The sequence below is a fragment of the Gorilla gorilla genome, chromosome 5 (genome assembly GCF_029281585.2).
Source record: "Gorilla gorilla gorilla isolate KB3781 chromosome 5, NHGRI_mGorGor1-v2.1_pri, whole genome shotgun sequence".
Classification (NCBI taxonomy): domain Eukaryota; kingdom Metazoa; phylum Chordata; class Mammalia; order Primates; family Hominidae; genus Gorilla; species Gorilla gorilla.
The window spans coordinates 71,104,711-71,130,566 of record NC_073229.2 but is presented as its reverse complement, the minus strand read 5'-3'; the positions used below and the strand labels follow the sequence as shown (position 1 = coordinate 71,130,566).

General features: G+C 41.2%; 1 protein-coding gene across 6 annotated transcripts in view; it reads left to right on the top strand.

Annotated features, from left to right (window-relative positions):
- ELOVL5 (ELOVL fatty acid elongase 5) overlaps positions 1–25,856 on the top strand; it is an 80,656-nt gene that overhangs the window by 1,756 nt on the left and 53,044 nt on the right. Inside the window, exon 1 of one of the 6 annotated variants that reach the window (XM_019029519.4) lies at positions 14,370–14,560. The exons of 4 other annotated variants lie outside the window; for them this stretch is intronic. The gene's annotated coding sequence lies outside the window, so the exon portion shown is untranslated. Of the gene's footprint in view, positions 1–14,369; positions 14,561–25,856 lie in introns of those variants that run through there. One more of the 6 variants, XM_055391111.2, reaches the window with a different exon arrangement.

The following is a 25,856-nucleotide window of genomic DNA, read 5'->3' as shown; positions in this document are numbered from 1 at the left end:
AGTGCATGGTTTATTAGCTAGACTGAGGAACCGAGAGGTGCTAGACGGGATTTGTGGGGAGCGAGCAGCCTAATTTGTTTTAAATAGCGGGACCCGTGGCAGGAAGTGCTTCATAGAATTGTACGGAAGAGCCGATGTTGCTTGTCAGGTTTTGTAACTCATTCTCCTAACCGCTTGGCAGATAACCTGTTGGTCTGCACTTGTTTTGCTTGCACGTCTCAGCCAAAAGCATTTCGTGCAGAATCTACAGATAGAAACAGGCGGTTTTGCATTAGATGGCCGTGGACAAACATTTTAGCCTTCCATCTGTGATTGGGGACAAGTGGGTTACTTTTCTGGTAGCTCAGACACTGCCTGGTATTCTCCAGGAAAGCTCTGCACTTGAAAGGGAAATGTTACTCATTTTCCTTTTAGATTTTTACCCTAGATTCTAACTTCTTATTGCCAGGAACTTTTTCTGTACTGTTTCTCTTTTTGCATTTTCGTTTCTATTTCTAATTGAAGACAAAGGGGAAATTTTTATTGATAGTTACAGATAGGTAATGTTACAGAATGTAGTACAGAACTTTGCTGAAAAGCGACAGTAGGTTTACTAAAATTTGATGTTTTTCAAGAAAAATATCTTGTAACTTCAGATATTGACCTCACCTCCTTGACTCAATTTCCTTGTCTATAAATGGGGATTTTATGTGGCAGGATCATTGTGGATTTCAAGAGATACTGCAAATGAGAGCCCAGCATTGAGTCTGCCAAATGGTGGTTTGAAAATGTTTCCTTCTCATTCCCTGAAATCAACAGCTTCTTCTTGGTTACAGACCTTAATTTTTGGATGTTCTGTTTGCAAGAATCTTTTTTTCCACTACCTCTTCTTTTGCTCCCTGCATAATTGTTGCTTGTCTTCCTGCTTCTAGAGGTGAGTATCCATCCTTGGGTGTCTTATTTCCAGCTTGAATTACACAAATCAAAGCAAAACTGTTTACTTTTCTTGAGGGTAACTTTGGTGCCTAGGTGGGTAGTTAGTGTGAAGAGAGAGTTTTACCTCTTGCTTTCCTGGCTACATTCTTCTCTCCTAAAACATTTTGTAATTTTTTTTTTTAATTCCTCCTCTTTGCCTACCAGCTCTTCTGTTATCAAAAGGATAATCCTCTCAGTTACCTGTAAATAAGTCTTTCCTTGAATGCTTTCTGTGTCAGGTACTTATTAATACGCACATGTACATAAACGGTTGCTTTCCACATGTAATTCTTATAACACCTCTGTGAGGTTTTATACCCCAGTTGTTTTTTAAGAATTGAGGAGCACTATGAAGACACATGCACACGTATGTTTATTGCAGCACCATTTACAATAGCAAAGACTTGGAACCAACTCAAATGCCCATCAATGATAGACTGGATAAAGAAAATGTGGCACATATACACCATGGAATACTATGCAGCCATAAAAAAGATGAGTTCGTGTCTTTTGCAGGGACATGGATGAAGCTGGAAAGCATCATCCTCAGCAGACTAACACAGGAACAGAAACCAAACACTGCATGTTCTCACTCATAAGTGGGAGTCGAACAGTGAGAACACATGGACACAGGGAGGGAAACATCACACACCCGTGCCTATCGGGTGGTGGGGGGCAAGGGGAGGGAGAGCATTAGGACAAATACCTAATGCACGCAGGGCTTAAAACCTAGATGATGGGTTGATAGGTGCAGGAAACCACCATGGCACATGTATACCTATGTAACAAACATGCACGTTCAGCACATGTATCGCATAACTTAAAGTGGAAGAAAAATAAAAAAGAATCTCTAGGATTAAGGCCTAGAGATGACAAGTGACTTGTCCAAATTCCTATAGCTCTGTCTCCTGCAACATCTCTGCTCCTTCATATATCCCTGTGCTGCCAGGATTATTTGCCCAGTGGGCTCTGTGCCATTATGTAACACTGTTACTCCGTAACTTAAAAATCTAACCTTGTGTTTAAAGGTTCTTGTTAATCCATCCAAGACTAACAATTTATTGTCTCTTAAATCTGTTTAAAATCTGTTCCCTTCCTTGTAGCCCACACTTGATTCATTTTTTAAATTAATTCACTGACTTCTCAGTTACTGATTTTGGGTGTGAGGGGCTGGATACAAAGATGAATTACAACAGTTCCTGATTCCAGAGGGTTTCCTGATTTAGTATATACTTTAAGCCTGTATACACATACTTAATCTACACCTTGGACCAAAAGAGAGTAAGAAGCAGATTTCTGGGACACTTGTATCTTTATATCTGAGAAAGCTTTATGGCAGAGCTATCCATGTTAGACCTAAGTATCAGGGCCTAGCACTCCTGAATTGGTCAGGATGCTTTTGGTGCAAGAAACAGAAAACCCAACTGAGACCTACCTGTGCATCTGACCTGAAAAGTCCTGAGGGCAGGACTTTTGCTCCATTTCTCTGAAGTCCCCTCAGATGTCTGTTATGTCCTAGGCTGATTTTCCAAGATGACTGACAGCAGCTGCCACCATAATCTCACATGGGGATTCCCTGACTTCCTGCCACCCTCCAAAGAGTCCTTTACCTTAAGGTGATTGACTTAGGCCTTGGTTACTTGAAGCAATAACTGGAACAGTGGACGTTTGATAAGCTGGGGGCCCATCCCAGAACCAGGGAAGTGGAGTTAAATCTCCTCAGCTAGCTCCTTCACCTTTAAGAAGGGCCTGCAGAACACAGGAAGTCAGCTACAGTGTCTGTTTTAGGACCGAATGGATGATTGGATTAAACTAAATTGACTTGAATTAAAATTAGAATTTAGCCTTACATTTCGTAAAGGACTCTCTTAGTTGATAGGCAGGAATAGGAGGACATGCGTTCTAGGCAAGAGGGAGTTTGGAGAGTAAGCGAGTGTGGAATCATTGGGCAAAAAGCAAATAGCACAATTGGCAGAAGCTGGTTTAGAAGGCAGGAGTGGAAGAAAAGGTGAGAAAGGCAAGTTATTGATGTAATAATAATGGCTAATTTTACTGAGCTATTGTATGTCAGACCTTGCACTGAGCCCCTCACAAGGACTTATTTCTATTATTAATGGATGCTACAGCATTCCCATTTTACAGGTGGAAAAAGGCCCAGAGTTTAGACACTTGATTTGAGGTCACAAAGCATTCCAGCTCAGATCACCTTGACACCCTGGCCTGCTCCGTCTCCTAAGGTGTTTGGTAGAATACCACCAATAAGCTTTTGAATAAGAGTGAGGACATTATGAGTGCTGTGCTCCAGAAAGACAGTCTTGTTAGAGTGTAGGGTGGATTGTTGTGGGTTTGTTAGAGATGGCCAGGGCAGTGAAAAGGCCTGACCTGAAGCCACAGCCATGAGCACAGACTTGAGAGAGGTAATTGTGAGAGACTGTGTCCAGGATAAGACTTGAAGACCAGTTGGATTTGAGGGCCAGCAAGAGGAGGGATACTCTTCCAAAGAGAAGAGGGAGCTTTGTGATCAGATGGAAATAGCCCCACAGCCTAGATAGATATCCAGACTAGCTGTTTCTTCCAATTCCTCCTCTTCACGGCCAACCTTTGTCTTAGCTATTTTTTTGGTTGCCTTTCTGCAAGAACATGTTTCTACCACATTTCATCTGTTGTCAGCTTTTCACATTTCACATCTGGGTAGAGATGGAGCTTATAATCAGTGGCATCTTAAAATCACTGCAGGTAACTTTCCACATTTTAATATTACAGAATTGGGATGCCTCCTACACTTTTCCCTGGTGAGAAAAGGAAAGCCCCAATGTTACCAAAGGTGGTGCAGCCAGATGCTGGCAGAGCCAGGCTTCTGGGCTTCTTTCACCAGCTGGGTTACCTCTGCTCCCATGATAGTTATTAAAACACATGTAGCTTCATGTTACAGGTTTATAGTAAAGTACATACATGTTTGTGTGTTTATTAAAACTGAAGTAATTTGAGAAGATTGGAAGGCATGATTGTTTAAGTAGGGTGCCTCATTCTTGTATAGAATCTGGCTGCCTTGGTTTCTTGTCCTAACTTGAAGAAAATCAACTCTAAGCATTGGTCTCTTTTCCTTTAAAATGAAAGATTAAATTTTATTTTCATTTTTGCCTAGAGCAAATTTTATTTTTTATTTTTGTTTTGTTTCTGTTTGGCCAGGGATAGAGAATGAAAGTGAGATCATTTAGATCTTAGAAAGGTAGATGTTGGCTGGGCATGGTGGCTCACACCTGTAATTCCAGCACTTTGGGAAGCCATGGTGGGCAGATCATTTGAGCTCAGGAGTTTGCAGCTAGCCTGGGCAATATGGCAAGACCCCATCTGTACAAAAAATACAAAAATTAGCTGGATGTGGTGGTACATGCCTGTAGTCCCAGCTCCTTGGGAGGCTGAGGTGGGAGGATGACTTCAGTCCAGGAGGCGGAGGTTACAGTGAGCTGTGATTACACCACTGCACTCCAGCCTGGGTGACAGAGCCAGACTCTGTCCCAAAATAAAGAAAGAAAGAAGGAAAGGAGGGAGGGAGGGAGGGAAAATGTCAGAACAGGTGATGGAGATTGCAGCAGCAGCAGCAAGCTGCTGGCTTTCTCTTTATGAGATTAAAACATCACTGCTGGAGATGTTCTGGCCTATCCTGACCTGATTTTCAGTTTCTGCAATAGGAACCCTCACCGCGAACCCCAATTTCAACCCGTAAATGTTATTACCAGCCTTTTTGGTTCCCACTGGCATGTTTGCTCCATGGTAACATTTTTAGTGGACTTGTAGGCATTCACTTTTAGAATTGTGTAGTCTCTGGATTTAAAATATTCATACTTGGTGACCTTTTAGAAAGACTAAATTCCCACTCTTGCTCCTCCATCCTCTTCTGCCAGTTCTGTGTGAAGTACAGTTGTAATTGCATTCAGGCATGAGTATGTCTTAGTATTCCTTATTATTAGATTGGACTTTTTTACCTTTTATTTGATGTCTGCTGGCTGACTGGGATTTAGGGAAAAATTTCTGATTTATTTTAAGATTTTTAGTGCTGATACTGGCATGCTTTCTCTAATTGGGAGAATAACAATTTTATTGAAATATACCTGTGATTTTAAACTGTAATCTTTATGGTTATATTAGGTAGGCACCCTCTAGCGAGCACAGGTTCCATCTCTTGTTAAGTTCCACATTTACCCCATCCTTTTCCTCATGTCAACAATTTCATCCTGTCAGAATTAATCTCTTATAAGCCCATGCTGAACAGACCTAATTGAAGCCATGCTGGCGAATTGGCCACTCAGGTCTGTGTTTTATGAGTTTCTGAACCCCAGAGTAGTACTTGTTCCTCTTTGGTCTTGGCACAGCAAATGCTACAACAAAGTGAGTGTTATGAATTTCTCCTTCCCTGAAGAATAGTTCTCATGATACCAAATTCAGTAATTATTCATTTGCTTCCAGGGGAGTTTGAAAATGTGGTGTATCTCCCTAGGGGTAGTATTCAGGGTACTTCTGCTTCAGTCTTTGGCAGAAGAAATAATACTTCAATATTTACAGAAGTTGTTGACGCCTCCATCAGCTATATTTGTTAGAAGCATCTGTCTGAAAATTTGAGTTTGCTTCTGTCCGAACTTCTGCATATTAATCTCTGTGATGGATCTGAGGTGCATTTAAAAGAATACCTCCTGTACTTCTTTTAAGTAAGGACAGCTGTAGGAAGCAGATTGGGTTGGCAGCCATGCACCTATGCGGGGTTCCACCTCTGCCACTTAACAGCTGTGTGGGCTTCAGCAGGTAAGTCACGCTACCTCCTTGAGACCCTAGAATCTATGTAGAACTTGGAAGGTGATAATCCTGTGCCTACTTTGGAGGGTATTAAAACTATCAGTATTGTACATGAAAGTTAGGTGGGGCACTGACTTAATTTAATTAGCATAGTAAAAACATCTCTCTGTTATATAGGATGTTTATTGAAGCATTGTTTCTAATAGCAAAAGATTGGAAGAGTTAGTAGACTAAATGTCCTTGAAAAGAATAAATCATGCTACAGCTGGGCAACGGAATATTCTGCAAATTTTAAAGAGAACAAAGCTGTTCTATGGGTACTGAATATAGCTGCTTGGTACCACATAATAGGCACTTTTCTGAAGTGTTCAACATATATTAATTCATTGTGGCTTCACAAAAGCCCACGAGGTAGGGACCCCAATTTTACAGATGAGGAAACTAAGATAAAGGTTAAGTCACTTGTCCAAATATCCACAGCTAGTAGGTGGCAGAGGCAGGATTCAAACCCAGGCAGATTGGCTTAAAGACTCTAATCTTGGCCACCCTGCTATGCTGTACACCTGTCAGACTTAAGTAGTGATCTTTGTATTTGCAGCTTTAGATACATGAGAGGAAACAAGGTTGAGTTTCTTATTCATCGTTACATTCCGGGAGGCTGACAGTATGATCAACATATAGCTTCTGTTGACAGTAACTAAATAAAGGTTTAGATAAAGAAAGCTAATAGGGAATAACATTTATGATCAATACTTGAAAGGGTGACCGTTTGTTTCTTCCATTACTCCTTATTTTAGATATTTTGAACTTAAACCTCTTTTTTGGGGAAAATCAGAAGCATACACACTGAATAGCTTACAATTGTTAGTGTAAGAAATCAGTGTTCAAAAGGCCAGTTGAATCAGTGTTCACTAGCCTGACTGGTCTAGTGTGGCTGGATTAGTATGACTGGTCAAGGGCATCCAGCATTGGTTTCCTTACCCGGTCTTAGCCCCATCTGGTTTGATTTACAAGGTATATACGCTCAGAGAAATGCAGACGGGAGGGAAAGACACTCAAATTCTTTAGGGAGCCTTTATCTCCAGATTGCCTGATCTTCCTTGGGTGAAAATGTAAGTCAGGTGTACAAGTCCTACAAGTCATGTATAGCTTGACAATGGGAATACTTTTTGAGAAATGTACTCTTAGGCAATTTTGTTGTTGTGTGGTCATCATAGAGTGTACTTAGACAAACCTAGATGGTTACCACATACATAGGGCATATGATATACCACACTGCTCCTAGGCTACAAACCTGTACAGCAAGTTACTGTACTGAATACTGTAGCTAGCTGTAACACAATGGCAAGTATCTGTATATCTAAATGAAGAAAAGATATAGTAAAAATATAAAAGATAAAAAATGATACAACTATGTAGGGCACTTGCCATGAATGGAGCTTACAGGACTGGAAGTTGCTCTGGGTAAGTCAGTGAGTGGGGAGTGAATGTGAAGGCCTAGGACTTTACTGTACACTCCAGACTTTATAAACACTGTATACTTAGGCTACATTAGGTTTATAAAAAATATTTTTTGATTAGGTGTGGTGGCTCATGTCTGTAATCTCAGCACTTTGTGAGGTTGAGGTGGGACCAGGCATTTAAGACCAGCCTGGGCAATATCACAAGACCCCATCTCTACTTATTTATAATAAAAGTTTTTTAAAAAATATGTATTATTTTAATATATATTTTTCTTCCTTAATACATAAACTGTAGCTTATTGTAACATTTCTATTTTATAAATTTTTTAAACTTTTTGACTCTTTTGTAATAATACTTAGCTTAAAACACAGGCTGTATGGCTGCACAAAAAATATTTTCTTTCTTCGTATCCTTATTCTTCAAGCTTTTTTTCTCCTTTTGAAGTTTTTTAAACTTTTTTGTTAAAAACTAAAACAAACATACACATTAGCCTAGGCCTGTACAGGGGCAGGATCATCAATGTCACCATCTTCCATCTCCACATCTTGTCCCACTGAAAGGTCTGTAGGGGCAGTAACACACATGGAGCTGTCATTTCCTATGACAACAATGCCTTCTTCTGGAATACCTCCTGAAGGACCTATCTGAAGCTGTTTCATAGTTAACTTTTTAAAATATGTAATTAGAAGGTGTACACTCTAAATTAATGATAAAAAAGTATAGTATACCAAATACATAAACCAATGACATAGTTGTTTATCATCAGCATCAAGCATTATGTACTGTCCATAATTTTATGTGTGATACTCTTACAGGTGTAGCTATGCAGTAGGTTTATTTATACCAGCATCACCACAAATGTTTTATTGTGCTGTGATGTCACTAGGCAATAGGAATTTTTCAGCTCCATTATAATCTTACAGGAGTATCATTGTATATGTGGTCCATTGTTGATTTAAAGGTCATTATGCGATACGTGACTATATTTTGAAAACATTCTGATAGAGAATGACATTAAGTCATTTTGATACAAGGCCCCATTAAGGGCCACTGTGCTGGGCCATGGTGTTCAGGCTATAGACAAGTCTGCCACCACCTTCAGTTCTCTTAGGATCCTTAGACTCTTTCAGAACTGAGTTTTCTTTCTGGGTGTGGGACACTAGGTTTGGCAACATTGTAATGGCTATAAGTATCAGCATTCCTAAAATAAGAGAATCACAAAATTCATGGGGTGGCTTACATATTCACATGGAATCTGAACAGGTGATAAAACAACTGTTGGTTTCAGAGACATGCTATAGAGGAGATGAATACACAATTGCTAGACTGTGTGTCCCTTTGAAAAATGCTGTATTGTAGCAGGATTTTCCCCCATTTTTTACACATTTAACTTTGCTTCTCCCTCTCCTCACTCACCCTCACACCCAAACAACAGTTATAAAATGTGGGCGTGTAGATTGAGTTTTAAAAAAGAAATGTCTTTTTGTGTTATATGCCTTATTTATGTTACACAGGCTTGAATTAAAATCTTTTAAGACATTTTCGTTTGGGGGGTTGCATAACTAATCTTTATTATGTTTCTCCACCGTCTTTTAATTTCAGCTTAAGGTATCACTGCCTTTGTATACTTTGCACGAATTAGGTTGGAGAACTCAATTGATAATTTCCTCAAATGATAATTTATTTTGAATATTCAAGTAATCACATCAGTTAAGAGACTGCACTCAGATAAGAATCATCAGCAGTTGCCCGTAGCAGAAAATGTTGCTTAAAAGCCTTTTGAATATTTGTCTCCCTGTTATTGGCAATTGCAATCTTTTGGTTTAGATGTTTAGAATATGATTGAAGTAGAGCCCAGACTGCTTAAGCTCAGGCTTTAAGGGAACCGTTAGAGGCGTGTGTAGTATCTTGGTGTCTGTTACCTACCTTGGCCATTGATTGTCTTCTCTACAAGATGCTTCATCCAAGAAGGAAGTTGCCCTTTGAAACAGGTGCCCTTTGAGCTTCTCCAGAGAGACCCATAAAGACATTATCCCGGGACCTCATGTTTCTAGGAGAATGTGATAAATATTGTGATGGTTTCATTTTCAGAGCAGCTGTCTTTTCTTCCTTTTGCAAGGAGTAGGAACAAAAGCAGCTTCTTTTTGTTTCCTTTGTTCCCTTTGCAAGGGCTTAGAATAGGCTCAGTGTGACCCAAGGGAAGTTGCATGTGACTAGTGACAGTAAGGTAAGTACTTTTCATTGACCCCCTGGTACAGAGTTCAGGCTTGAACTTACCATCTTTTTAAGAAATGGGACTGGCGTATTAAATTTAAAATGTAGGCAAACAGTTGCAAAGTACTGTCAGAAGACCAAATCTCATTGCATGATCTGCTTGCCCCATGGATTCAAATATCCATCCACCCACCCACCATCCACCCTTAGATATTTATTTCTAGCCCGTCTATTTCTTTTGAGCTCCAGACTCCTAACTTTTCATCGTTGGGTGCCCTACATACCTCCCCTGTTGGCCAACGTAGTCAGGAGCACCATCCTCCGCCAGCTTGCCCAAGCCATTAAGCTGGAAGCAATGCTTGTGTTCTCCTCTCTCATCAACCATGCTCTTACTAAACTTTGCTCAACTGTCGGTCACCAAGTATTACTCATTCATACTCTCTGTCCTTCTAAGCTTATTCCCCTTCCCCACATTGCCCCAGCCTTCCATAGCATGTCAGATCCTTCCTGGACAACTACAATTTCTCCTTGGCTCCTTGCCTCTGTTTTCTTGATTCCTAAAAATTAGATGAGGTTGTACCTGTTTAGTGCTTTGCATAGTGTCTGCCATGTTTATCTGGCACATAGTGTAGGTATCTAGCAATTACGTGCCTGAATGTTTCTCTAAATACATATGTACCTTTCAAATATAACCAGTCCTATAATATGTGCTAATGGCTGTGTGAAGCTGAGTATGCCTTGATAGCCTGAGAATACATAATGTTTCACAAATGAAGAGCTTACCTGGGCAGGAGACTTTAGAAGGCCAGTTGCCTTGCTTCCAGCTGAAGGAGTAGAACACCAACAGCTCTCAGACCACACAAATTGCTAGACACCTTTTCCTGTTGTGGCATGGTGCAATGAGGAGCTCTTACCTATGCCTGGAGACATGCCATCTAAGGACTCATTGGCTGCAGTCTGTGCAGATCTTCAGATACAAGGAGATGGCCATAGCTGTGGTGCTCTGCAGATGTGGCAGTGGCTTCATCAGGATGAACAAGGGGCCCCTGGAGATGATCAAGCTGCTCACACTGCAATACAAGCTACTGGAATTAGGTCTGCTTCTGGACAAGGAACAGCTTGCTGGAATGGACATCCATGTTCGTGCGAAGGGTAGCGGTCATGTGGTTCAGATTTATGCTGTCCTTCAGTACATCTCCAAAGCCCTGGTGCCCTGTTACCCAAAATATGTAGATGAGGCTTCCGAGGAGATCAAAGACACCCTCACGAGACCTTGCTGGTGGTTCACCCCTGTTGCTATGAATCCAAGAAATTTGCAGGCCCTGGTGCCTGTGCTCACTACCAGAAATCATAGCAGTAAGCCCATCACAAAGATCAAGGTTTACCTTTATAGTAAACAATGGTTGAAGGTCTTTAAGGTTAAAAAAAATTGCTAGACATCCCAGCTGCCCTAGAAGCAGAGATGACATGTGCTGTTATTTTAAAGGGCCTTGCTTACCTGCATATTACCTGTTAGGGCTTTCAGGTAGAATATACCAATGATAGACCAGTCTGGTGGCACTGTTCCCAAGGACGGAATAGGGTGAACTTTGATGTCTAGGCACTCAAATACTCCATAATAAAATGATCGTGGAAACTGGCAGTCTTACTCCCATTGCCCAGGATGGAGTGCAGTGGCACCATCATTGCAGCCTCAAATTTCCCAGGCCCAGGTGTCCCTCCTACCTCAGCCTCCTGAATAGCTGGGACTACAGGCAAGCACCACCATGCCCAGCTAATTTTTTATATTTTTGGTAGAGGCAAGGTTTCACCATGTTGCCCAGGCTGGTCTTGAATTCCTAGGCTCAAGCAGTCTGCCTGCTTCAGCCTCCCAAAATCCTGAGATTACAGGTGTGAGCCATTGTGCCTGGCCTGGCCCTCTTATTTAACCTTGTTTTGGTTGGCAGCAACATTGAGCCCAGGCTAAAGTACACCATACATGTCGGACAGAGCTTATCTGCCTCAGTAGCCACTTGGTCAGTATTTGTTGATCACTTAAACCCACTCAGTGTTGGTCATTTGTCTGTGTTAGCCTCTGCTAAGGAATGTGGACCCTACACGTGATAATACAGTTACCAGTAAAAAGACTCAGTAGGAATTATGAGGTATATACTCGAATCAACAGGTAGTTTATTATTATACTACGGGTATGGCTGTGTATGTTGCAGTTAGGTTCAGCTGCAGTGATGGACATGCCAAAATAATAGTGGTTTGAATAATGGTATCCCAAAACAAAGTAGAAGTGTGTATCTCTTATGAAAGGCAGGGTGGATGGTTCAGGGCTAGTGTGACCCTGCGTAAATTCCTTGCTCATCATACGTCTGTCAGGCTTAGTGTGGCCTCAGTCTTCCGAGCAGCAGGATGGAAGAAGAAACAGAAAGTAGAAGCGTGGATGGTGCTTTCTTTTACGGGAAGTTCCCAGAAACAGCCTCCAGATAACTTTGCTTACATCTCATTGGCTAGAACATCACCCCGTGGCTGCAGGTGGCTGGAAAATCTCATCTTTATTCTGGGTGGCCATGTGCAGCTAAAAGTACTGCTACTGTTTATAGAGTTTGGGCAAGAACCGGCTGTCTGTGCCATGGGTGGTAGACGAGACCAGCAGTCCCCACTCACTTGGAACTGAGAGTCTGGGGAAGGATAGTGACGAAATAAACAGATACTTACAGTGACAAGGCCTCTGACAGGTCTGCGAAGGTGTGCCCTGCGAGTAAACAGGAAGGACACCTAGATCAGACTGGTGGGGTGGGGGAGGGGATGAGGAAACGTTGCCTGGAGACTAAGCAAGAATCTCTCTGGACTGAGGAAATGGGCAGAGTATTGAAGCAAAGACTCGGAGGCAAAGGGGGCAGGTAGTTGGGTGATGGAGGAGCATATGAGGAACAGAAAGTAGACCAGGGAAGCCAGAGGGAGACAGGGTTCTGATCACATGGGCCCTGGGGCCACAGGGACGGGTTTGGTCATTTTCCCCGGAGCCTTTAACTGGTTTCTGGAGGTGAGTAACCTAGACAGGTGCTTTCAGGGGGTGAGGAGCAGCACAAGACTAGAGGCAGGAAATATCCACTGGGAGAGAGTGTACTAATCTGGTTGGGAAATGATGGTGGCTTCAGCTACATAGTGGCTTTGGGGATCAAGAGAAGTGGATGCAAATCCTGTAAATCCCATAGAGCTTGGAATTTAGAAATAATTTGGCCTTTTCACATAATAGATGATGAAACCAAGAATGAGAATTTAAATGGCTTGCCCAGAATCACACAGCTAGCTGTGGAGCAGCACCAGATATCATTTCTCTATCTAACTCTTTCCTTTATGTCACTGTTGAATGTGCTGATTTGGGAGAACAGGGCATTGTGGGCATTTTGGAGCCAGCAACAGGACCTGAATCCTGGTGTCCATTGCAGAGGGAGGAGTCCACCCTGCTTTGGGGGCTGGATTCCTGGTAAGGTTATGGGGCGGGTCACAGAAATGAGGGAGTTGGAAGGAAAAACCAGGTGTGAGAAGATGATGGATTCAGTTTTTGGTTTGTTGATTTTGAGATTCAGGACCACCATCTGTAGGTGGAGAGAGATCAGATGGAAACTGGTCCTTGAGATTGGAATTGGGGATGCAGGATTGGGTGGAATTGGTCAAAACTTTTCTATACCCTTTCTTTAAATTTCTCCAGTGAAAGGGACTCAGCAACTGTTTTTGAGTCCATTGTGTCACGTACCTTAGAATTAAGAGATTTTTCCAGTGTTTAGCCCTGAATGATTTTTGCTGCAATTTGAATTCTGTGCAACCACAGAGGTTTAATAAAAATAAAATAGGTTAATACTTAAAAATTAGTAAATTAAAATAAATTAAGTAAAGATGAAAGTTATATGGCCCTCCCTTGCATATTTTACCCTGTGCTGCAGGTCTTCTCAGGAGCCTCTCTGGCTCTGGTTGGTCTCTTGGTCCAGGCTGTGGCCTCTGTCTCCTGGGTTTTCATACTGTAAGATTTCTCCAACTGAGTTTGGGAGGCTGAAGCCCCAAGCAGAACTTGATGGCTTGTGCTGGAAAAGGGGAAGTGGGTTCTACTTGCTACAACGTGTTAAATTCTGTTTTTAAAATGTCAATTTGGCATCAAACACTTTTTTAGACATGTTTACATCCTTAAAGTTTTTGGTTTCAGAAGTTTTTTGTCCTTCACAATTAACTTGGTTGCAGTGATTAAAGTATAGCCTATTTCCTGGGAAATGGGAGAGAAACAATTTCAGAGCCACTATAGACCATATTGACATTAGAGATTGTTTTCTAGGATACCATAGACAGGGAGGTCAATAGACAGGCAACGTGGTATCATAGTTGTTTTATCTCTCCCTGGTCACTGTCCTTCTACCTAATGTTGTTTCACCGTGGAATTTGAGCTTACAGGTGAAAAAGACTTTCAATGAATACTGCACCAAGTATAATTTAAAAATTTTAAATCCTATATAGATATGGGGCATGACTAATAGAGTAATGACTTCCATAAACCACACATGAAAACTGCTTTAATTATAATTATCATTACTTTTATTCTCCAGAAAGGGAAATAAGGTTAAAACAAGAGAGCCCATTCATTCTAAGTTGACCAGTTAAATTTATTGTTCTCCCTTCCCTTTGTCCTTTGATTTGATAAAAATAAGATTTTTGTGTGCTAAATTGTGAGTATTCATTTACATTAATCAGTATCCCTATAAGACAAAGCCCCTGAAAACATAAACTGAGTGTAGCACGATTTAAAACAGAGAGGGAGGAGACAGTCTTGGTCCTGTTCTTGGTGCCCTGCTCATTACTAACGTCTCAGTTGTACTGTCCACTATAAACAGTCATGATTTTTTTCCCCGTTCTTCAGATCAAGTCAGTTTCCTCTAATGAGACAGTCTACTTGGTTTTATAGGCATTTCTCTGTAATGTTTTCCAAACGAAGAAAGCAAACAGCAAGCATTTTGTTGGGAGAAATCTGCAAGTGTCTGTTCTGTGGCTGTGAACTAATGATCCTGTGGCTGTGAACTAATGATCTTTCAGAGGTCTAGTTTAAAAGCACTGAGTTTCTTCATGACCCATGAGGATATGTAATCCACCTTTATAGCAGGTAAGTGTTGAGGTTCACACAGGATTAACACTCTCTTTAACACCGTTCTCTTGCAAAGGGATACTCTTCCCAACCCTGAAAGGCATGCTTGGAGAGGTGGAATGTCACTCCCAGATTCTTATTTTAAAGAAGGGAGTGTCATGTAATTTTCTCCCTACCTTATTTATTCATTCTCTCCCCTCTCCCCCTTGCTGACCTGCTTTTCTTCCTTCAGCCAGGTCTTCACTTTAAGGAGTCAGCTGAGCTTCAGCCACTGATGCTGGGGGCACATAGTGGCCCAAGCCACCCTGTAGCTGTACCCTTTTGGGGAGGGTGGCTTTCGTGTTTTTGTAAAGTTTTGAAGAACCTCTTACATGGTACAGTTTGAACTGATTAGCAGACAGAGCCGAAGAAACTAGTACCTGATGAAAACTGATGGACATGGTAGGCAAATGGAAAGTTTGGTTTCCAAAAAGTGTGTGTTGTGGCAAGTTGAAGTCAGAAAAATGAATTTTTGACTTTGATTCTGAGTGATCACTCCTCTACGCACTCCCCTTTCTCTTTCTCTCCTTGTCCTCTCCATTTCACTCCCTCTCCATTCTCTCTCCGCCTCTTTTCCCTCCTGCTCCGTTCTGTGTATATGTTTGTATGTATAACAACACTTCAGCATTTATGTAGTGGTTGATAATTGAATACATTCTATTTGCAGTACTACCTAATGTGATTTAACCACAGGAAACTTGCTTCTCTCATTATTTATGATTTTAAATTTTAGTTTTTGGTAATTAAGTCTCCATGAGGAGCGTCATCATTTGGAAGGAGAGTTAGTATCATGCTGTGGCTAAAGAAACTCAGTTTTTATGCCTACCAATAATGTGAAAATCACCTCACTCCTGTTTGGCTGATTGGGTTGAATTTCTCTTAATACCATACTGAATGTAACTTGACGAGTTAGTAGGGAACTGGTAACAACTTATTTCACAGAGTATTTCTAGTTATTGATGTAGTTTGGGTGTTTGTCCCCTCCAGATCTCATGTGAAAATTTCATCCCCAGTGTTTGAGGTGGGGCCTACTCGGAGTTGTTTGGGTCATGGAGACGAATCCCTCATGAGTGACTTGGTGCCATCTCATGGTAAAGAGTTCATGTGAGATCTGGTTGTGTAAAAGAGCCTGGCATCTCTCTCTTGCTCTTCTTTGTCTTGCTTCCTCTCTCACCATGTGACACTCTTGGTCCCCCTTCACCTTTCACAGTGAGTAAAAGCTTCCTGAGGCCCCACCAGAAGCAGATGCTGGCACTGTGCTGCTTGTGCAGTCTGCAGAACTGTGCGCTAAAATAAACCTCTTTATAAATTACCCTGTCTCAGATATTCCTTTATAGCAACACCAAACGGACTAATACAGTTACAATATATTTAGTGTAAGATTTATTCATTATAATTAGCTTATTTCCAAAATGACCATTTTAACAAACTTCAAATATTTGAGTATTAGATTTTTAAACTCGGTGTACTCCAAGTTTCATCTAACTGCTAAAGGACAAGTTTAGTCATACACTGCATAACCATATTTTGGTCAGTGATGAACTGCCTATATAATGGTGGTCCCATAAGATTATAATGGAACTGAAAAATTCCTCTTGCCTGGTGAAGTGGGGGTCATCTTAATGTCCTAGGGCAGTGTATTACTCATGTGTTTGTGGAGATGTTGGTGTAAACCTACTGCACTGCTAATTCTATAAAAGTGTCACACATACAATTACGTACCATATACAGTGCTTGATAGGGATAATAAACAACTACGTTACTGGTTTATGTATTTACTGTACTTTTTATCATTTAAAAAATTTTTATTTATTTATTTTGGAAATGGGGTCTCGCTCTGTCATTCATGCTGGAGTGCAGTGGTGTAATCACAGCTCACTGCAGGCTTGATTTCCTGGGCTCAAGCAGTCCTCCCACCTCAGCTTCCAAGTAGCTGGGACCACAGGTATGTACCACCGTGCCTGACTTTTTAAATTTTTTGTTGAGATGGGGTCCCACTGTGTTGCCCAGGCAGATCTTCAACTCCTGGGCTCCAGCAGTCCTTCCACCTCGGTCTCCCAAAATGTTGGTATTACAGGCATGAGCCACTGCCTGTCATTATTTTAAAGAGTACTCCTACTTACCAAAAAATAAAGTTAATTGTGAAACAGCTTCCGGCAGGTCTTTCAGGAGGTATTCCTGAAGAAAACATTGTTATCACATGTTATTGCCCCTGAAGGCCTTCCAGTGGGACAAGATGTAGAAGGGAAGACAGTGATATTGAAGATCCTGAGTAGGACTAGGCTAATGTGTGTGTTTCTGTCTTAGTGTTTAAGGAAAAAAAAAGTTTTAAAAGAAAAATTAATAGAAAAAAGCTTACAGAATGAGTATAAAGAAAATAATTTTTGTGCAGCTGTACAATGTATTTGTGTTGTGTTATTACAAAAGAGTCAAAAGTTAAAATGTAAAAGTCTGTAAAACTCATGAACAGTGGCATGCACCTGTAGTCCCAGCTACTCGGGAGGCTGAAGAGGCAGGATCACTTGAGGTCAGGAGTTCGAGGCTGCAGTGAGCTATGATTACACCTGTGGATAGCCCCACTGGGCAACATAGACTCTGTCCCTAAAAAAAAAAAAAAAAAAAAAGTTTATAAAGAAAAAAATGTTACCATAAACTAAGGTTAATTTATTGAGGAAGAAAAAATTTTAAAATAAATTTAGTGTAGCCTCAGCATAGTGTTTAGCCTCAGCGTAGTATTTATAATGTCTACAGTGTGCAGTAATGTCCTAGGCCTTCACAGTCATTCACCACTCATTGACTCATCCAGAGCAACGTCTATTCATGGTAAGTGCCCTGTACAGGTGTATCGGTTTTTATTTTTTATATTCTATTTTTATTATACCTTTTCTTTGTTGAGCTATAGAAATACTTGCCACTGTGTTATGGTTGCCTACATTATTCAGTATAGTAACATGCCAAACAGGTTAATTGTAGCCTAGGAGCAATAGGTTGTACCATATAGCCTGCATGTGTAGTAGGCCGTACATCTAGGTTTGTGTAAATACACTCTATGATGTTCTCATGATGAAATCGCCCAGTGACATATTTCTAAGAATGTATTGCCATTGTTAAGTGATGCGTCTGTAGAAGCTCTTTATTTTTAAAGTGTATTTGGGTTATTTCCAATTAAGATAAGAAGCTAAATATATAATGTCTTTTTAGAAATAAAATCTTACAGAAGAGGAAAATTCTACGTGCAGTTTTTAATACAACAGCTCTCAAACTTTTTGGTCTGAAGACATGCTATTCTCTCTTTTTTATTTCTTATTTTTTTCTGAGACGAAGTCTTGCTCTTGTCCCCCAGGCTGAGTGCGATGGCATGATTTCGACTCACTGCAACCTCTGCCTTCTGGGTTCCAGCAATTCTCCTGCCTCAGCCTCCCGAGTAGCTGGGATTACAGGTGCCTACTACCACGCCCGGCTAATTTTTCTATTTTTAGTAGAGACGGGGTTTCACCGTGTTGGCCAGGCTGGTCTCGAACTCCTGACCTCAGGTGATCCACCCGCCTCAGCCTCCCAAAGTCCTGGGATTACAGGCATGAGCCACTGCACCTGACCGACATAGTATTCTTAGACAAAGTGGCTTGAGAGAAAAACATTTAAAAAAGCAAAAGGAAAAAAAAGATAAGATTTGCGCTATTAAATGTTACTGAGAAACTCAAAGAGCTTTTGTTTATGTGGATTATATCTATTAGTATTTATCTTATTAGAAATCAATTTTAAATTGTTTTAAAATATAGGTTTAAAACAATTATGAAAACATTTAAAAATAACTAACCTACTGTATGATAATAAAGTATATATTTTTCAAAATATATTTCAAAATATAAAAACGTATTTTTCAAAACTTTTGGTGACAGTGAAAAAGTAATCTCTTAGTAGTAGTAGTAGTAGCAGTAGCAGTAGCAGTAGCAGTAGTAGTATGAAAATAGTTTCCATCTTACAGAACTCCTGGAAAGGGCCTGGGGACTTTCAGGGATGTTTGGACTACTCTTTGGGAATCCATGTAATAGGTCCTGTTTATTGCTTTTTTTTTTTTTTTTTTTGAGATAGAGTCTCACTCTGTCACCCAGGCTGGTGTGCAGTGGCGTGATCTTGGCTCCCTGCAAGCTCTGTCTCCCAGGTTCACGCCATTCTCTGGCCTCAGCCTCCAGAGTAGCTGGGACTACAGGTGCCCGCCACCACGCCCAGCTAATTTTTTTGTATTTTTTTAGTAGAGATGGGGTTTCACCATGTTAACCAGGATGGTCTCGATCTCCTGACCTCATGATCTGCCTGCCTTGGCCTCCCAAAGTGCTGGGATTACAGGCATGAGCCACTGCGCCTGGCCATTTATTGCATTTTTAAAGGACCACCCTTCTACTTAGTTATAAAAACATTTTTCCTTCTTGCTTCAGCAGCCATTGCCTCCTGTTTCCTTCTGCCTAAATAAATTCTGTGTTTTATGCCACAGGCTCTATGTGTGTCACCTTCACATGTGAACTTCACCAGGTGGGCTGGTTTTGGTCTTTTTATCAAATGAACATATCTGTAAGGTACTTTTTGTAGACAGGAGTATTTAAAAGCAAGCTTATGTCCACTTAACACTGGTTGCTTGCTTTAGTGCTCTGTGGTAAGGCTGTAGTGGTCAGTTTTTAAAATAAAAACCCAAAACAACAAGGAGTAAACGAAGAGATTAAGGTCTCAGTGTAGCGTTAATAGCTTTTTAGATGTTCATTTTATTTTTTTAATTCATCCCTTTCTCTTTGCTATCTATACATTACAGTATTTAGGCTTCCAGACTAGCAACCTTTTGGAATAGTTTTAAAATAGCTGATTTCTTTTTTGTTCCTGTCTCTTGGATAGATATTGCTTGACCTTTTTTTAACTGTTGATTTTGGATAATGCCTTTGTTTTAATAAAAAATTGCTGCATCATGTCCCACATCTCCATCTTGTTTTATGTAACCATTTAACCTTTAAGTCTATGTGTTACAAAAAGATTTCCTCTGGCCTTTTTTGTATAATGTCAGATCAACTAGAGCTCTACTTTGGGGACTGTAAATAGAGCATTAGCCTCCTCTTAATTTTACTCTAAGGAATTCTTTTAAGATTTTTATAACCTCAGATTCTTTGATACCTGAATCAGGTACCAGTACACTTGAGCTACTGTATTTCCAGATGCTCAGATTTTTTTTAATGGGATATATTTTGCACTATCTAATATAGTAGTCACTAACTACTACTAGTTTTTGAGCATTTGAAATGTGGTTAATACAACTAAGAAACAGTTTCATTTCAGTTTACTTAAATAGCTATTTGTGCCCTTGTCTGTCTCATTGGGCAGTGCAATGCCAAAGGTATCTGGCAGTTTCTTTTTAAATTTGTAGGTTCATTCATTCATTTTAACAAGAGTGTTTTTTTATATGTGTGGTAGCCGGTAGGTTTTTTACTATCTGTGGTTGTCTTATTGCTGGAAACGGAACTAGAGGGATACAGGAGGTGGAAAAGTGGAGGCTATTGATAATTGGCTGACTTTTATGGGGTCTTGGGATCATTGTAGATGAGATTTGAGGGGAAAATAAAATTCAGGGAAGGACTTTTAGGTTGAACACTGGAGCTGATTTGTCAGCAGAAAAAAAGCATCCAGTCAAGAGAGGAAATGGAAGGTAAAAGGCAGGTGGGAGATGAATAAATTCTTGAAAGAAACGGGAAAAGATCCAGAGTATAAGCAGAACGATGGAAAGATACTATATGAATTGGAAGGGTGAAGAGGGACTTTTAAAAAAGTTATTTGAAATTTTTCAACTGAAGTGTAATTTACATTATATAAGCCATTTTTAAATATTCAACTCAGTGGCATTTAGTACATCCACAGTGTTGTTTGCCACAGTCACCTCTAATTCCAAAACATTTTCACATCCCCAAAGGAGACCACTGCCAGTTAGCAGCCACTTGCCATTCTCCCCTCTCCTGAGCCCCTGACAACCACCCATCTGCTTTCTGTCTCTGTAGGTTTGCCTATTCTGAATATTTCCTATAAATGGAATCATACAATATGTGACCTCTTGTATCTGGCTTCTCTCACTTAGCATAATGTTTTCAAGTTTCATCCACCCCTGCTGTAGCGTGTGAAGAGTGACCATTGAAGGAGGAGGACTTTTAAGGGATTCATAGGGACTGTCCAGATCTCAGCAAAACCATCAATTCTGCTTGTTGGATTTACCTAGCAGTGAGGCACCACAGGGGTAGGTTGGGCTTCAGGAGTATTTGTGACTGTAGCTTCCAGCCTGAGTAAGGAGGGTGGGGACAAAGATCTGCTTTGGTGATGGCAGATTGCCTGCTAGGGAAGGCAGACAGGAGGAGTGAGTGGATAGAAACTTGTCAGAAAAGGGAGCAGAATATCCTGTTTCAAAGGATTTGGGTCCATTTGGGGTCCTAAGTTAGAGAATGCATGTGGAAACATGAGCTTATCTAAAGTAGGGTCATCTCATCTGTTTGTAGGTCAGCATCACCCATAACTGTCTGCTGCACTAGTGGTGGACACACAGTTTCTAAGGTTGCAAGCAAGGTGAAAAGTTCTGTAATCTTGCCCTGCTGGGTAATGGTGCCGAGCGCCTGTTGTGAGTGCCTCCTGCTCTGCTGGAAGCAAGGTGAGGGAAAGCAGACCTTGGGTTTTTTCTGCTTTCTCGTGAAGGCCAGTATGGCTGAGTCACCGTACTTGCTGGTGCCTAGGGCAAAACTGCTTTCCAGGCTGCTTTCCAGCCTCACAGTCATCCCACAGATACATAACGCCTCAAGGACTTAGATGTTAACCACAGGTTAAATAATTTGTATTTGGGGTATGATTAGAATGTACAGAGAGGGACCTAACCTAGTCTGGGGCTCTGCTGGAGGAATCGGAAGATTTCTCTGGTGTGCACAGATAGAGGGGAAGTGGGACAGGCGGGTAAGGGAGCTTTCTCTGCTTGGGAGCTGCCGGAGTCAAGGACACACTGCAGAACGTGAAAAGGGAACGGGTGGGGTTGGGGGCAGTGAGCAAGAGGGGACGGCAGAAGTTGGGCTAGGGAAAGCAGGTGTGGGCCTGGGTGTGAAAGGGCCTCTAAGCCAAGTGAGGGATTGTAGGCTGTATCCAGAGAGCAAGGTGACAAAAAGCTTCAGGTAAGAGTGGCCCCACTGATTTTGGTGGTTAAAAAGAACTCAGGTGCAACGTGGAGGTGGATAGAAGGAAGCAAGAATGAGTGTCTGAAAGCCAGCTGGGAGTCCACAGGAAAGAAAATGGGCCTTGGTGGTGCAGCTAGGAAGACGTGGATATTTATAAGATGCTCAAGACGATGGCTTCAACAGGATAAGAGATGACTGAGTTATTCTGATACCCTACCCTTTCTGTCTACTGTGTCCTTTCACACCTCTATATCCCTTCATGCTGTGCCTTCGCTTGAATTATCCACCAACCATTCTGCCTCCTAGGCCTTCCACCCTGCAAAGTCCTTAATAACCTGGCCAAATGCCACTTGCATGAAGTCTGCCCTGATGCTCTGTCCAGAGTTAATTCATTTAACAAATATTTATGGAGCATTCATGTTTTAATGTGCCTTAAATCATTGCTGACTTGGTTTTCTGGTCGAGTGGAATGTTTAACACATGCCAGCCAATTAACATGGCTGCTTAAAGTCGAGGTAAAATTTGAGACACTTTTCCGGCCTACCAAGTGTCACAATTCTTCCCAGATTGTGGCAGCCCACTCCTGCCTCCACTTCTTGAGTAGCAATTTCCTTATTTCTTTCCCCTGCTCCTTGGCCTGCCCAAACCTACCAGTCTTTTAAGTGACAGTGGAAGTCCCCTTCCTCTGGTGAAGCCTCTCCCTTTGTCCCAAGCCTGGATATTCCTCCTGAGCAAAGCCCTCAGCCCTGTGACTCTCTGTCTCTGACTGGGTGCTAGTGGGAAATTAACTTTTCATGTGAGTCTAGTTGCTTCGGTCGTTCAGAAACTCTCTCAGGCTCACTCCATCCAGAAGAGTGCTTATGAATACTTGACAGGCATAAATATCTGCAGGGTGCAGTATCACATCACCTTCATGGTGTTCCATAAATGATAGGTAAGATACGGGCACTTTTTAAAAAAACGACATTTGGACATAAGTATCAGATATTTGGCTTACGACACAGTAATGGGTATCTTAAGCCTAGAAGTTGTGTTTTAGATTGAAGAATCATACATGATTCTCTTTGGCTGTATTTATCCATGTCCTTGGATAGGACATCTAGACACTTGTGAAGTGGTCATTAGTAAATTGAGTGTGAAACATGGCATTTTGGAGAATAAATTGTGAAGCAACCTCCCTGAAAACTTACCAGTAGGATAGGACATTCATGTTAGCGAGTGGACCTAGGGTGTTGGGCAGAGTCAGGGAGACCAGGTGACTTTTAGCACAGTGCTTTTCTACCTTGTTTCGGTCTAGATGGAACAGGGTTATCAGTGTCCAGAAAAAAAGTCTTTGGCTTCGGGTTAATCTGTCCTCCCCAGCCATTGAAGCGAGTGGGGTACTTATTTATACAATATCACCCTAGGCCTTTTCTAGTGTTTGCATATCATCTCTCTACAAGTTTCTTCTGTCAAACCTCAAGCTAATTCTTTTCCTTTATGATACACTTCGGAGATGAAGAAATTCTGATTTTTTTTTTGGTATGATAGCCCATTCCTCTGCTTTCTCTCCAAACTAAGACTAAGTAGTTATCCCAGAGTCGTTGCTATAGACCAGTATTCTGCCCTCCTTCCTGATTCTATTTCTTTTCCTTTTTTTTTTTTTTGAGACAGGATCTCCCTCTTGTCACCAGGCTGGAATGCAGTGGTGCCATCTTGGCTCACTGCAACCTCACCTCATGGGCTCAAGCCATCCTCCTGCCTCAGCCTCCAGAGTAGCTGGGACCACAGGCACACACCACCACACCCAGCTAATTTTCCTATTTTTTGTAGAGGTGGGGTTTCTCCATGTTGCCCAGGCTGGTCTCAAACTCCTGGGCTCAAACGATCTGCCTGTCTTGGCCTCCCAAAGTGTTGGGATTACAGCTGTGAGCCACTGTGCCTGGTCCCCAATTCTTTTAACTCTACTTAATCCATGTTTTTAAATGTTACTTTTAGTTATATAAACTTACGTAATCAATATCCATAGATAGAGATCTGTAACTGTTTTTCTTTTTTTTTTTTTTTGAGGTAGAGTCTCGTTCTGTCTCCCAGGCTGGAGTGCAGTAGCAGAATCTCAGCTCACTGCAACCTCCGCCTTCCAAGTTAAAGCACTTCTCCTGCTTAGCCTCCTGAGTAGCTGGGATTACAAGCGTGTGCCACCATGCTGGGCTAGTTTTTGTATTTTTAATAGAGACATGGTTTCACTATGTTGACCAGGCTGGTCTTGAACTCCTGACCTCAATTGATCAGCCTGCCTCAGTCTCCCAAAGTGCTAGGATCAACAGGCATGAGCCACTGCACCCGACCCGTAACTGATTTTCTTAAATTCTGCATATCCATATTTTAAAAGGGATATGGGAAAAGCTTGTTACTTATCCTGGCTTTAGAAACTGACTAATATTGGGCCGGGTGCGGTGGCCCATGCCTGTAATCCCAGTACTTTGGGAGGCTGAGGTGGGTGGATTGCCTGAGGTCAGGAGTTCGAGAGCAGCCTGACCAACATGGAGAAACCCTGTCTCTACTAAAAATACAAAAATTAACCAGGTGTGGTGATGGACACCTGTAATCCCAGCTACTCGGGAGGCTGAGGCAGGAGAATCGCTTGAACTCGGGAGGCGGAGGTTGCGGTGAGCCGAGATCATGCCACTACATTTCAGCCTGGGCAACAAGAGCAAAACTCCGTCTCAAAAAAAAAAAAAAAAAATGCTGGCTAGTATTGGACATGGTAGAGCCATTTCTCATTCCATGAAGTTTCTATTTGAGACTTTTTTTAGTCATAGCTTCACTGAGATCATGTTATCACTGTATTTGCTTTTATGTCATGTCTAGGCAGGCCTACTTACCTGAGAATTAACATGACCTCGTTTATCCTGTTTCTAGGATGCCAAAATCTGATGATTCATTTGAATGGGGAAGAAAAACCAAATTAAGTGTCACATAAACATTGTAATTAATGTAACCATTGACTCACTGACATTCTATATTTTACACCATTGTCTTGGTGCTAGATTGTCTTGGACATAAACTGTTCCTCACCTAAATCTTAGACTACTACTTGGGACCCAGTAGTGTGTTACAGGTATCTGTAGTTGCTAGTTTGATGCATTTTTCTATTTTCCTAACAGTTAAATTTAATCTCAATATGATTGACAGTTAAAAGTGCAGGTTGTGGAGCCAACATCCAGGGTTTGAATCCCATTTTCCAACGAGTGCAGGCTCGGTAACTGAGCTTACTGAGAAGATTAAATTAAATAGTGCATGTGACGTGCGTGGTACGATGCTTAGCACACATTAAGTGTTCAATGTTAGCTACTATGATTATTATCCTTGGTGTGTTTTCTGTTTTTAATGGTGTTATGATCCTGAAGCAAGGGACTCAATAAAGGAAGAATATTATGGTTTCATAATGAAATCCTCTTAACTCATTAGTGAAGCATTGCAATCTGTAATGATGCAAGCTTTGTTTGATGCTGTAACAAATTAGGCCAGAGTTAATGCCGTTTCCTGTTAAACCTTGGATAGCTTATCTTAGTACTTGACCAATGTTTTGCTGGTGGAGTCTTCTTTTTCAGTGTGACATAATTCCCAGATAGTGGGCTGGTTGTCCTCATGAGGATTTTAATGCCCAGGTGAGAGTTGGTTGATTCTAAATGGAAGCTGTTGTGTTTTATGCAGTTTGTTTATTCTAGGTGTGGTGATTGAGCCGAAAAGTGCAGGCAAGAGGAGTCTTTGGGGTTTCTCATTTGTGTCCTGTGACATGAGTGTGAAATCTCTCTGTGAGCAAGTAAAAATATTTTTCCAACTGCTCACTTAGTGCCTCCACATGGGATTGGAAAAATCAAGCTGTTTTATACTGCTTTATTGACAGTAATACTAATAACATAAACCAAATTTGGCTGACTCAGCTACTGATTAGCAAAAATAGCATGTCTTCTGCGAAACGTTGTATAAATAATTAAAAAAACAACTGGAAGAGTCTTCTTACTTCAAGTTCTTAAATACTTTAAAAATTTGGCTTTTTTAAAGGTAGTTTTGTGCCTCTCTCACCAGAAGTGAATTTTCCCTTGTTTACG